At 33.2% G+C, this 13,305-nt stretch overlaps 2 long non-coding RNA genes across 2 annotated transcripts in view; both read left to right on the top strand.

Annotated features, from left to right (window-relative positions):
* Window positions 1–10,253, top strand: part of LOC143047462 (uncharacterized) — a 233,588-nt gene extending 223,335 nt beyond the window's left edge. The window contains exon 2 of the long non-coding RNA XR_012969563.1: window positions 9,040–10,253. This is a non-coding gene — a long non-coding RNA (uncharacterized LOC143047462). The remainder of the gene's footprint in view (window positions 1–9,039) is intronic.
* On the top strand, window positions 4,698–8,401 carry LOC143047463 (uncharacterized). The gene is made up of 2 exons (XR_012969564.1): window positions 4,698–4,755; window positions 6,622–8,401. It is a non-coding gene; the product is annotated as an uncharacterized LOC143047463 (long non-coding RNA).
* Window positions 10,254–13,305: the final 3,052 nt, after the last annotated feature.

Here is a 13,305-nt window from a genome sequence, read left to right as displayed (position 1 = left end):
GTATATACAACTCGTCTAAACATCAACCCAACAATGTTAGATCTGTAAATTTGCTTTCGCAAATTTTTGGTTCTTCCCTCACCGGGATTCGAACCCATGCTACTGTGATATTGTGTCACGATATCACAGTAGCATGGGTTCGCATATATATATATATATCGGAAGATGTGGTAAGAGTGCCAATGAGACAACTCTCCATCCAGGTAACACTTTATAAAAGTAAACCATTATAGGTCAAGGTACGGCCTTCAACACAGAGCTTTGGCTCACGCCAATAAGCAAGCAATAAAGGGCCCAAAAAATGACTAGTGTAAAACTATTCAAACGGGAAAACCAACGGTCTAATCCATATCAAAACGAGAAAAATGAAACACTTATGAACCCCAAAAAAACAGACGACAACCACTGAACATCAGATTCCTGACTTACGAATGTAATGTGGTCATTTTTGTAAATTTCCTGTTTACAAAACTTTGAATTTTTCGAAAAACTAAGGATTTTCTTATCCCAGGCATAGATTACCTTAGATGTATTTGGCACAACTTTTTGGAATTTTGAATCCTCAATGCTCTTCAACTTTGTACTTGTTTGGCTTTATAAATATTTTGATATGAGCGTCACTGATGAGTCTTATGTAGACGAAACGCGCGTCTGGCGTACTATAAATTATAATCCTGGTACCTTTGATAACTATTTACACCACTGGGTCGATGCCACTGCTGGTGGACGTTTCGTCCCCGAGGGTATCACCAGCCCAGTAGTCAACACTTCGGTGTTGACATGAATATCAATAATGTGGTCAATTTTGTAAATTTCCTGTTTACAAAACTTTGAATTTTTCGAAAAACTAAGGATTTTCTTATCCCAGGCATAGATTACCTTAAATGTATTTGGCACAACTTTTTGGAATTTTGGATCCTCAATGCTCTTCAACTTTGTACTTGTTTGGCTTTATAAATATTTTGATATGAGCGTCACTGATGAGTCTTATGTAGACGAAACGCGCGTCTGGCGTACTATAAATTATAATCCTGGTACCTTTGATAACTGTTTACACCACTGGGTCGATGCCACTGCTGGTGGACGTTTCGTCCCCGAGGGTATCACCAGCCCAGTAGTCAACACTTCGGTGTTGACATGAATATCAATAATGTGGTCATTTTTGTAAATTTCCTGTTTACAAAACTTTGAATTTTTCGAAAAACTAAGGATTTTCTTATCCCAGGCATAGATTACCTTAAATGTATTTGGCACAACTTTTTGGAATTTTGAATCCTCAATGCTCTTCAACTTTGTACTTGTTTGGCTTTATAAATATTTTGATATGAGCGTCACTGATGAGTCTTATGTAGACGAAACGCGCGTCTGGCGTACTATAAATTATAATCGTGGTACCTTTGATAACTATTTACACCACTGGGTCGATGCCACTGCTGGTGGACGTTTCGTCCCCGAGGGTATCACCAGCCCAGTAGTCAACACTTCGGTGTTGACATGAATATCAATAATGTGGTCATTTTTGTAAATTTCCTGTTTACAAAACTTTGAATTTTTTGAAAAACTAAGGATTTTCTTATCCCAGGCATAGATTACCTTAGATGTATATTGCACAACTTTTTGGAATTTTGGATCCTCAATGCTCTTCAACTTTGTACATGTACTTGTTTGGCTTTATAAATATTTTGATATGAGCGTCACTGATGAGTCTTATGTAGACGAAACGCGCGTCTGGCGCACTATAAATTATAATCCTGGTACCTTTGATAACTATTACGACAGGTGCAAACAGTTGCAGCGGGATTAAACGTTTTGATGGTGCCAAACCTTCTCCTTTTTCTGAAACAATAGTATAACATTACAACATGGATAGACACATTATGATTATCAATTGGAAGGCTTAACTCAATAAAAAAACATTGTAACGCATATAGGTACATTTTGAATCGTACAACCTTCCACAAAAACAGTAAGCTATTTAGGTCCGGCATTTACAACATGAGAAATGAAACGAAAAAGTAAAAAACAATGGATGCATAAAACAATCAACGAAACACAAATCTGACAGAGAACAACCTCACTACTAAAGGAAAAAAAATATACATGTATAGCGCTTGCTGTATAAAGCAATTTGGGCACCCTTAAATACGTCCTACCGTCATACCGTCCGTTGGTACGTCTTGTCTGCAACTGCATCCTGTGAAGAATTTTAGTTTATGGCCAAACTAAATAATAAACAAAAACTCTTTTGCAAAAACGTTATTTAACTCTCATCACTTTTTAATATACGACATCTAGTTGCACTATATATGTTAGAATAAGCATGCGTCATATTCATCTTGATAATTTAATATAATTATTTGTACTTATAGTTGTGTTGCCACAAGGTGGTCATCATTGATCACTGATTAAACGTTTGCAAAGTTCAAAAATGCGAAGACGTAAAAAGTCTCCATTCAGTGTTCAATTGTTTCACCTGAATTTATAACTACTTGATAGATTTAGGAAATTTAAACGTTGGTAAATTAAAGTACCAGTGATATGGAACATAATATAATTATCTGTAGTTTACACTTTTATTTTCAGGCGTTAAACATGTTAAAGGAGATGGAACCATGTGTATTACCAATTTAACTCCATATGCTTAAATTAGGTTTGTTATAGTTTTCTATTAAAAACTTGATGTATTAACCTAAAGAAAAATAGTTAGGTCATGATATTCTTTGTCTTATCACATCCATTTTCAAACATCAACGCATCAAGTGCCACTACTTAAACAGGATCACCCATGTGTTGTTTTTCTTTTTTGTTTTTTTTTACTGCCTCATTAAAAAAAATGTTTCCAACCATAGATCATTTTATATTCTTTATTTCAACTTTTACAATATTTATCATTTTCGGCCGTTTGGTCTTGACTTTTGATACTTTCGTTATTTTTTTATAGAAACATTGAAGAGTATTTCGAAAATAGTTTGCTGTTGTTTAGCATTGTTCAGTCTGGTAATCCAAGAAGTAGAGACATATCAATGTAAAGGAAATCTTATGAACTCCAAAAGGAGCGAGGAATGGTGTGTCAATAATGTAAGAGTTCCCTGTTGTGCATGTATTAACTATCATGTAAATCCACACTGTCAATGATGAATTATCAATAAAAACGCAGTACTTTTTTTCAAAAAGAAAGGCGGAAGATACCAATGAAATATTCAAACTTATTGATGACAAACTGACGACACTATGTCAACTAACAACCAAACGTCACATAACAGTATTTACAAAAACAATTACATGAACATGAAATTTTATGACAGAACAATAGGAAACTGAGAACAAATATTCTAAGTCCTGAGGGATAAGCATGTCATGATCTATACGTTGTGTTGTTCATGTAAACACACACTCGGTGATAAGTCTAATTATGTGATCCCACATTCGAATAAAAGAAAACGATAATTGGACTATGTTGGTCGTCGTATGTGAAACAGATATTACATAACAATCAACAATCCCATGCAGTCGTCTGCACATTTTTCGAAAGATGCCTTTAACTTCACCATTTAAAATCCTTGTTTAAGTACAGTCCAACATTGAAAGTAATATCCATTCATCAAGGTAATCATGATAGGAAATGAAGTTGCTGGAAAATCGTATCAACTAGGACTTATAAACTTCCATATCCAGGGGCTCTTTGGATGGTTCTACATCAACATAAAATGTATAACTTTGAAACTGATATTATCTTTTTTTGTGGTTAAATTTTATTTTTGACCGACTCTTATTGTTTGATTCCAGATGAAAGTCAATATATGAAGCAGACGTAAGTGTATATATTTTATCTTTTATTTTGATCTAAATGGGATATATTCAGTCAACAAAGTCAACAAATGTTGAGGTGTCTTTTTTGGAGAGTATAACATTATTTAGCGGAACGTGAAGTTAGCGAATGATTTTTGCTTCTTTCCATTATTTTTTATACTTTTGTATTAGGTCCGCCTCATCAGAATAAATAGTCTGATTGTTTATAAACAAAACCAAAACGAAACAGAAGTTACAAACGATATATCAAATGTCTAACCTAATGATACGACCCAACGAATTCTTCGTACTTTTAGTAAAATATCAATACTACAATTTTATAAAACAGCGTTAGAGTAAATCCAATGTTTAACCATGTTTAAGATACACAGTTATATCTAGATGACTTTTGTGAATAAGCCTGTGTGATAATATTTTCTTTCCTTTTTAAAATTTAATCAACACCCACAGTGCAGGCCAAAGTTTGCTGATATAGTAGAATGGTATTGTATTAATAAGATATACCTTCACCAATAGATAGCAAAGCGAGAAAAAAATCAGTATGCACATGTACATAAAAACCAAAATTTCTTCCCAGGTCAACCTTTCGTGAGTTTTGTTACCCGAATTAGCACACACTCTAATACTTATACATGTACATAGTGAGTAAAATGTAATCTCATTAACGAACAAAAAATTAAATCTCCAGATATATTTTTTTTATAAATGATTATACGAAAAGGAATAAATCATAGGATGGATTGATGAAAAAGGGGACATACGATAATAAACAGAAACCAGGTTAATCAGCTATGTAATACAGATAATTCATTTTTGACTTGATAAACATTTACAACATTATTCTATATATCTATAGAATTATCTCCTCTGGCTTACAAACATTAAATCATATGACCATTTACCTTCCTTTTCCACAGAAATGTTTTATTTATAAGACTAAATTAGGTATGTAATTTTATCGTTTTATTTCTATTTTAACACAGACATCCACACAAACACACATACTTTAACTGTGTAGTAGGTTTTTTGTTATACTTTTTTATTTTATTTTGATCAACTTTCGTTTCAGTTGTTTAGGAGATATGGTAGAACACGCTTCTTAATGCCTTAATAATTATGCCTATTTCAACTATGTTTTTATTGTGTGCTTCGATTTTTGTGGAGTTTTGTCTTTATTGTTTCCGTGTAATGAGTTGATGGGGACATAGAAATATTGGGCGTCCTTAAATACCGTCCTTCCGTCCACACGTCCCTCCGTCCGGTCTTGTTTAATAGCGCGCTCTTGCTAATATCTACAGTTCTTGCCATTTTTTTTATAAAACTTATAACATAGGTTTACATCAACAATGTATTCGACTATATAGTTCGATAAGCAGTTCTGATCATGTATTTATAAAAGAAATAGAATGTGCATAAGAATCATTAATTGGAAAATCGCATTGTCAGCGGTATCATTTGTACAATTTGTGACAGAATTTTATAAAACTTATACGATAGGTTGTATTATTAAAATCTAATACGAGTGCGAAAAGCAATGCCAATTAATATTTTTTAATAGACGTGTTACGTAATGTATATACTCGACGCTGAGGTTGACAAATTATACTTTAAATGCCGGTATCGAATCAAAGCAAACAAGTTATTTAAAGATTCTAATTACCTGTGTACCAATTGAATCATTGTGTTAAACTGCATAGTAATGATGTCCGCTTATATTTTCTTCAATAACAAAAGTCTTTTTAAAAAAAACTTTATCACAGCTAACATCCTGTTGAATATTCCTTAAGGAACAAATATGATACAATAATTCTTCCGTGAAGAATACAAATGATATACCCCGCTTAACTTTTGAAAAAAAGGAGAAAAGGGGGGGGGGCTATGTATTTTTTTATTAACCTAGGAACAGTGTATCCAATTTCACTTTATATGTACAAGTCCTTGGATTGTTTCTTTTGTTGACTAGTATATACTACTCTGTTTGATACCTACTAAGAAAAAGATTGATTTTTTTTATGTTATTTTCATGTAAAATGTGACTAGTTTGACCCAACAACATCTTATATATATTCTTGCAAAGTTTCGAAATATTCCGCTTTGTAGTTTCTGAGGTACAAATAAACTCATCATAGATACCAGGACTAAATTTAGTGTATACGCCAGACGCGCGTTTCGTCTACAAAAGACTCATCAGTGACGCTCGAATCCAAAAAAGTTTAAAAGGCCAAATAAAGTACGAAGTTGAAGAGCATTGAGGACCAAAATTCCTAAAAGTTTTGTCAAATACAGCTAAGGTAATCTATGCCCGAGGTAGAAAAGCCTTAGTTTTTCAAAAAATTCAAAAATTTGTAAACAGTAAATTTATAAATATAACCATATCAATGACAATTCATGTCAGCACAAAAAGTGCTGACTACTGGGCTTGTGATACAAGTTATGCCCCATGGGAAAAAAAATATAACGGAAAATTACACTACATTTGCTTTGAAGCATTCAACTATTTGAGATTATTATAGAAAAGTTTTTACAAGGACAATAACCGAAAAAAAAAGTTTTTTTGTAATTGTCCTTGTTTTATTATTTCTTTTATAAATACATGATCAAAAAACAACCCGTTCAACGCGGACGACATGTTATATATGTCATTTCCTGAACATTAGCCTGTAAAAATAATGATATTGAATTTAAATGAAACTTGAACTTTATACTAATATTAAAGGCCTTAAAGATAAAATTAAATTATAACCTATAAAGTATGCGAGACATTTCAGCATATATTAGAGTATTCATGTAAGTACATGCAATCTATTTTAGGATTATGGCCACCAATTGGTGTATTTGTGGTATTTGTGAAAACCTTCAGATTACCAAACCTTCAGTAGTATGGTGTTCCGAATGTGACGAAGGACTATGTGAAGATTGTAAGAAACATCACGCAGTTTCCAAGGCATCAAAAAACCATGAAACCGTTTCTATCGCCAAATACAAAAACTTACCCACCGAAGTCCTGCAAATCTCTCAGACCTGCAAACTTCATAATGAGAAATACGAGCTGTTTTGTGCAAAACACGATTGTCCTTGCTGTAAGAAATGTGTGAAATCTCACAACGATTGTAAAGGTTTAACTGATATAAATGAACTCATCAAAAACGTAAAAACTTCAAACGCATTTAATGAAATCGAACAAACCCTGCAGGAAGTCGTCGAGAATATTAAACGACTAAGCACAAACAGGAATGAAAATTTAAAATCTATAGAAAACAAGAAAAGAGAAATTGAAGCAGCAATAAAACAAACCAGGATAAACGTTAACCATCACCTTGATAAACTTCAGAATGACTTGATTAAAGAACTAATGACAGTTGAACAAAGAGAAAAAAGCAAAATAGAAAAATTGTTAACTTCTCTAAAAAAGAAGGAAAAAGAGATCGCTGAAGTACAAGAAAATTTTGCCAGTTTTAAACAGCATGCATCAGAACTGCAAACATTTCTAACCATGAAAAATATCGAAAAAGATATTGTAGGCGAAGAAAAAATTATACAATCGATTGCCGCAAGTGACTTCACAAATCAAGTCAATATTTCATGTCAGATAAACAAGTCTTTGCAACAAATCACAGATAGCGTGCAGAAGTTTGGGGAAATATATGTTTGTTCTGATCCATGTGATTTTTCGATTCACAAACGGAAGGACAGACAAGCCCAGATTATGGTAGCTCTTCCAACCAGACATATAGATAACCTGACTCTGACATTACAGAAACGTATCAGTACAAATTTGTTAGGTGTCACTGGCTGTTCACTGCTTCCTGGTGATCGGATGGTATTCTCCTCTGATATGGACAATAAATTAACAGTACAAAAGTCTGACGGATCAAAAGATTTTGAGATAAAGAACATTGGTCGAACGTTTGATGTTGTATTTATTGGTGATGATTCTATTGCTGTAACTTCCGGTGAATCAAATCAGATAAATATAATCGACTTAAAGAAGAAATCAAAGACGAAATCAATAAAAGTTGATTCATATAATGGTGGAGTAGCATACAAAGATGGATATTTAATATATTGTGCCGCAGAGAAAGGAATACAGATGATCAGTCTGAATGACGAAACAATTACCAATGTTAACAATACCAAACTTTCAGGTTTTTCGTACGTTACAACATTCGGTGACAAATTGTTCTACACAAATTCCAATGGCTGCGTAACCTGCTGTGATTACCATGGTCACATACTGTGGACGTTCTGTGATAAACGTGTTATGCACTCTCCAAAAGGTGTCTCTGTAGACCATGATGGTAACGTGTATGTAGTGGGAGGTTATACTAACAATGTGGTTGTTATCTCTGCTGATGGACAACACTACAGACAACTCCTATCAAGTGAAGATGGACTTCGCTTCCCAATGGCTCTGCATTATGACACGTCTACCAATGCATTGTTAGTTTCAAATACATCCATTAAAGCCTTTCTGTATGATGTTAAATAATAAGACATGACGGGTGACTTTTTCAATCTTATTCAACATTTTCTTGATCTCGATTACAAACATTATTTTAATTGAATTATATAATTTTTTTGTGATCTAATTCAGATCTGTTTAAAATTAATTTATAGTGTTATTAACTGACAATTTCTGTATTTGCCCTATTATAGATTTGAGGTTATACAGAAAATTTAAACTTCTAAGGATTCATTATTATTCGTGGGGTACAAGTTTTAGTGGATTTCGTTGGAATAGATATACCACAAATTACAGTTATGAGGCAGCAATTCATCTGCAAAATAGATTTAAGGACAGTTCCATATGAATAATAGTAAATGTCTGTCATACGTTTTCGAGACAGCAACTCATCGAAAAAAAGTATATTATGACAGTTCCGTATAAATAAAAGGAGATATCAGAGAACATCCAGACTTAATATCAAAGACAGTTTAATTTGAAGATGTCTGTTAAAAAGGTCAGTATAAATAAGCAAGGAAATGCGTTAGACGTAAACGAGACAACAACATAAAGACAAAATTAACATAACAACTTTCAATTTAAGTAAAGAAGATGTTGGTATTACGTACATGAGGCAGTTAGGCAAAGTCACAATAATTAGAATAATCAATTCGCTTCAAATACGTTATATGATTATCAATAAGGATATTCGATCATGATTATCAATACGGAACTTTTGTCATGATTATCAATAAGGAGATTTGGACATGATTGTCAATAAGGAGATTTGTTCATGATTGTCAATAAGGAGATTCGGTCCCGACTGTCAATAAGGAGATTCGGAATGATAATCAATAATGACATTTAGACATAATTGTCAATAAGGAGATTTGGACATGATTGTCAATAAGGAGATTCGGTCCCGATTGTCAATAAGGAGATTCGGTCCCGACTGTCAATTAGGAGATTCGGAATGATAATCAATAATGATATTTAGACATAATGGTCAATAAGGAAATTTGGACATGCTTGTCAATAAGGAGATTCGGTCCCGACTGTCAATAAGGAGATTCGGTCCCGATTGTCAATAAGGAGATTCGGGATGATTATCAATAAGGAGATTTGGACATGATTGTCAATAAGGATATTCGGTCATGTTTGTCAATAGGGAAATTCGGTCCGGATTGGCAATAAGAAGATTCGATCCCGATTCTTAATAAGGAAGATAAAAAAAATGTTGGTTTTACGTATATGAATATGTTAGACAGTGTAAAAATAAGAAAAAAAATCAATACGCATTAAATAAGTTGAATGATTATCAATAAGGAGATTCGGACATGATTGTTGATAACACAGGGATAAGGAAATTTGGTCATTATTATTAATAAGGAAATTTGGACATGATTGTGAATAATAAGGTCGGTAATGATTGTCAACTACGAAATTCGGTCATGATTTACAATAAAGAGATTCGGACATAATTTCAATAAGGAAATTCGGTCATGGTTATTAATAAGGAGATTTGTACATTATTGTCAATAAGGAGATTATGTCATGACTGTCAATATGGAGATTCGACCCCGATTGTCAATAAGGAGATTCGGGATGATTATCAATAAGGACATTTGGACATGATTGTCAATAAGGAGATTTTGACATGATTGTCAATAAGGAGGTCGGCCATGAGTGTCAATAAGGAGATTTGGGATGATTATCAATAAGGAGATTAAGACGTGATTGTCAATAAGGAGATTTGGACATGGTAGTCACTAAGGAGATTATGTCTTGATTGTCCATAGGGAAATTCGGTCCTGATTGTCTAAAAGGAGATTTGGATAGAATTGTCAATAAGAAGAGTCGGTCATGCTTGTCAATAAGGAGATTCAGGATTATTATCAATAAGAAGATTTGAACATGATTGTCAATAAGGAGGTCGGTCATGAATGTTTATTAGGAAATTCGGTCATGATTTTCAATAAAGAGATTCGGTCATGATTTTCAATAAAGATATTCGGTCATTGTTATCTATCAGGAGATTTACGCAAGATTGTCAATAAGGAGATTAGGTTCTGATTGTCAATATGAAAATTCGGTCCTGATTGTCAATAAGGAGATTAGGAATGATTATCAATAAGGACATTTGGACATGATTGTCAATAAGGAGATTTGGACATGATTGTCAATCAGGAGGTTAGTCATGATTGTTAATAAGTAAATTCGGTCATGGTTTTCAATAAAGAGATTCGGTCATGGTTATCAATATTGAGATTTGGACATGATTGTCACTAAGGAGATTATGTAATGATTGTCCAAAGGTAAAAATTCGGTCCTGGTTGTCTAAAAGGAGATTTGGATAGAATTGTCAATAAGAAGATTGTTAATTGGTCATGACTGTCAATAAGGAGATTCGGGATTATTATCCATAAGGAGATTTTGACATGATTGTCCATAAGGAGGATGTTTATTAGGAAATTCGGTCAAGATTTTCAATAAAGAGATTCGGTCATGGTTATATATAAGGAGATTTACGCAAGATTGTCAATAAGGAGATTAGGTCCTGATTGTCAATATGGAAATTCGATCCTTAGTGTCAAAAAGGAGATTTTGATATGATTGTCAATAAAGAGAGTCGGTCCTGATTTTCAATAAGGAGATTCGGTCCCGATTGTCAATAAGGAGATTCGGAATGATTATCATTAAGGACATTTGGACACAAGGAGGTCGGACATGATTGTCAATAAGGAAATTTTGTCATGATTTTCAATAAGGAGATTCGGCCATGATTGTCAGTAGGGAAATTCGGTCATGGTTATCAATAAGGAGATTTGGTTATGATTGTCAATAAGACAACGTACTATGAGTTTCAAAGAGAAGAGGTGGTATGATTGCCTATTAGAAAATGTTGTATGATTGTCAATAATGAGATTAATATGATTGTCTATATGAAGATGTGTTATGATTTTCGATAAAGAGATGTAGTATGATTGTCAATAAGAAGATTGCTTTCATTTTCAATAATGAGATGCAGTATGATTTTCAATTAGGTGACGTGATATGAATGTCAATGTTGAATTTTGGTAAGATTTTCAATAAGAAAATGTGGCATGCTTTTCAATAAAGAGATGTCTTATTATGGTCAATAGTGAAATGTATTGTGGTATGATTGCTAATACGGCAATGTAATAAGAATGTCAATTTGTTAGCGTGGAACGATTTTCAATAAGATGAGGTATGATTGTCAATAATGAGTATTGTATGATTGAAAATAGTAAGATGTGGTTTGAGTGTGGGTAAGAAGATATAGCTGGATATTTAATGACTAGATGTGGCTTAATGAGAATATGATATAACGAATTATTATGACTAAAAAGCGCCGTATGATTGTCCTTAAGAAAATATAGATGCGATTGATATCAAGGAGAGGCAATTACGATTGTCAATAAGGATATGTGGTTTCATTATCATTTAGGAGGTCGTATATTTCTATCACGTTGTTGTCGTCGTCGTCCTCGTCGTCAGCGTCGTCCGAAGACAGATGATTTCCGGATAATAACTTTAGTAAAAGTAAATAAAAATCAATAAAATTGTCAATAAAACACAAGGTATATAACCACTATAGAAAGGTTGTAATTCATTTCTGGGGTAATGGTCCTAACTATTTATGAATTAGGGGTGAGAAAACGGCCCAAATAAGCATATTTGTGGTGTCCGGACAATAATTGTGTAAAAGTGTATGCATCTCTCTGAAATTATATCACAAGTTTCTATACTACAAAGGACTTTGCGGGTTAATTGGTCAAACCATGCCATTCAGGAGTTATGGACAAATAAGGGGTAGACAAGGGGTTTTCTGGTTAAAGGACAATTTAGACAATTGAAAAGCAGTGTAAGGGAAGTAATCCTTATCTATTTTAAAGAACAATGTTTGATTACCTCCATAACACTGCTTGTCAAATATGTATTAAGAAATGATGATTGTCTTGAATTGATTAGCTGTCAATTTATTTTCAACAGTTACTAATAATTAATTTTAGCCATAATAATGTATGTCATTTTATATTTTAAGACTTTTTTTATGTATTAAGATGGGTAATTATGGTTGCAAACTTCATTAGAAATTTGAATTGAGGAACTGATCATATCTTGAGGGAATGATTTTAATTTTGAAAAAAGGGAAAGGAAGATAAAAAAAATGAAAACGGGACATTTTTTCTCATTTCAGATTTCCGAAATTAAAAGAAAAGTTCTTTAAATATTTTTTTGGAGCAAATATTCAACAGCTTAGTATAATGCACAAAAGCAAAAAACCGGGGGAAAATTAACACTTTTTTTTAGGGGGGGGGGAGTCAATTCGTAACAGCATAGTGTACATGTATTGCACTAAAGCAAAAAATTGAATATAAATTGAAATCGTATATAACTAATTTGAAGTTCTTTGACTACAGTGATTCTGTGTCAGAAACCTATTATGTGTCAAAAATTTAATTACAATTCAAATTCAGAACTTTATCAAGAGTGAATATTGTGTCCATATTGGCCCGTCCATTTCAGGGTTAGACATCTGCGAACGTATCCTGCTTCGCTTATCTATATATTGATATGGTCACCTGTCATTCTCCCTCCCTGGAGAAAAGAGCCATGTTGAGGGGTAAATACATGCGAGATGTATAAATATACAACATTGTGCGACAGGAATAGGGAAATTAAAAATGCAATGGAATCACGTCAGGTTCTGGACAGGTTGAAGATTCCTATCACCAATTATTGAGAGGTCTATAGAGAACCTGTTGCGAGGCTACATTTTTTATCTAGTCATAACATACCTTCTTTTACAAGTATACATGACTAACAATACTTATATTTTCTCAAAAAAGGATTCAATCGATTACCACAAGTGCCTCAACAAACCAAGTCAATATATCATGTCAGAGTAACGAGTATTTACAGCAAATAACTGCCAACGTGCAGAAGTTTTGAGAAATTAATGTCAGCTCCGATTAATGTGATTTTTCTGTTTAGAAACGGAGGAACAAACAAACCCAGATTATGGT

Source organism: Mytilus galloprovincialis, chromosome 10 (genome assembly GCF_965363235.1).
Source record: "Mytilus galloprovincialis chromosome 10, xbMytGall1.hap1.1, whole genome shotgun sequence".
NCBI classification, from domain to species: Eukaryota; Metazoa; Mollusca; class Bivalvia; order Mytilida; family Mytilidae; genus Mytilus; species Mytilus galloprovincialis.
This window is presented reverse-complemented; position numbering and strand designations above follow the sequence as displayed.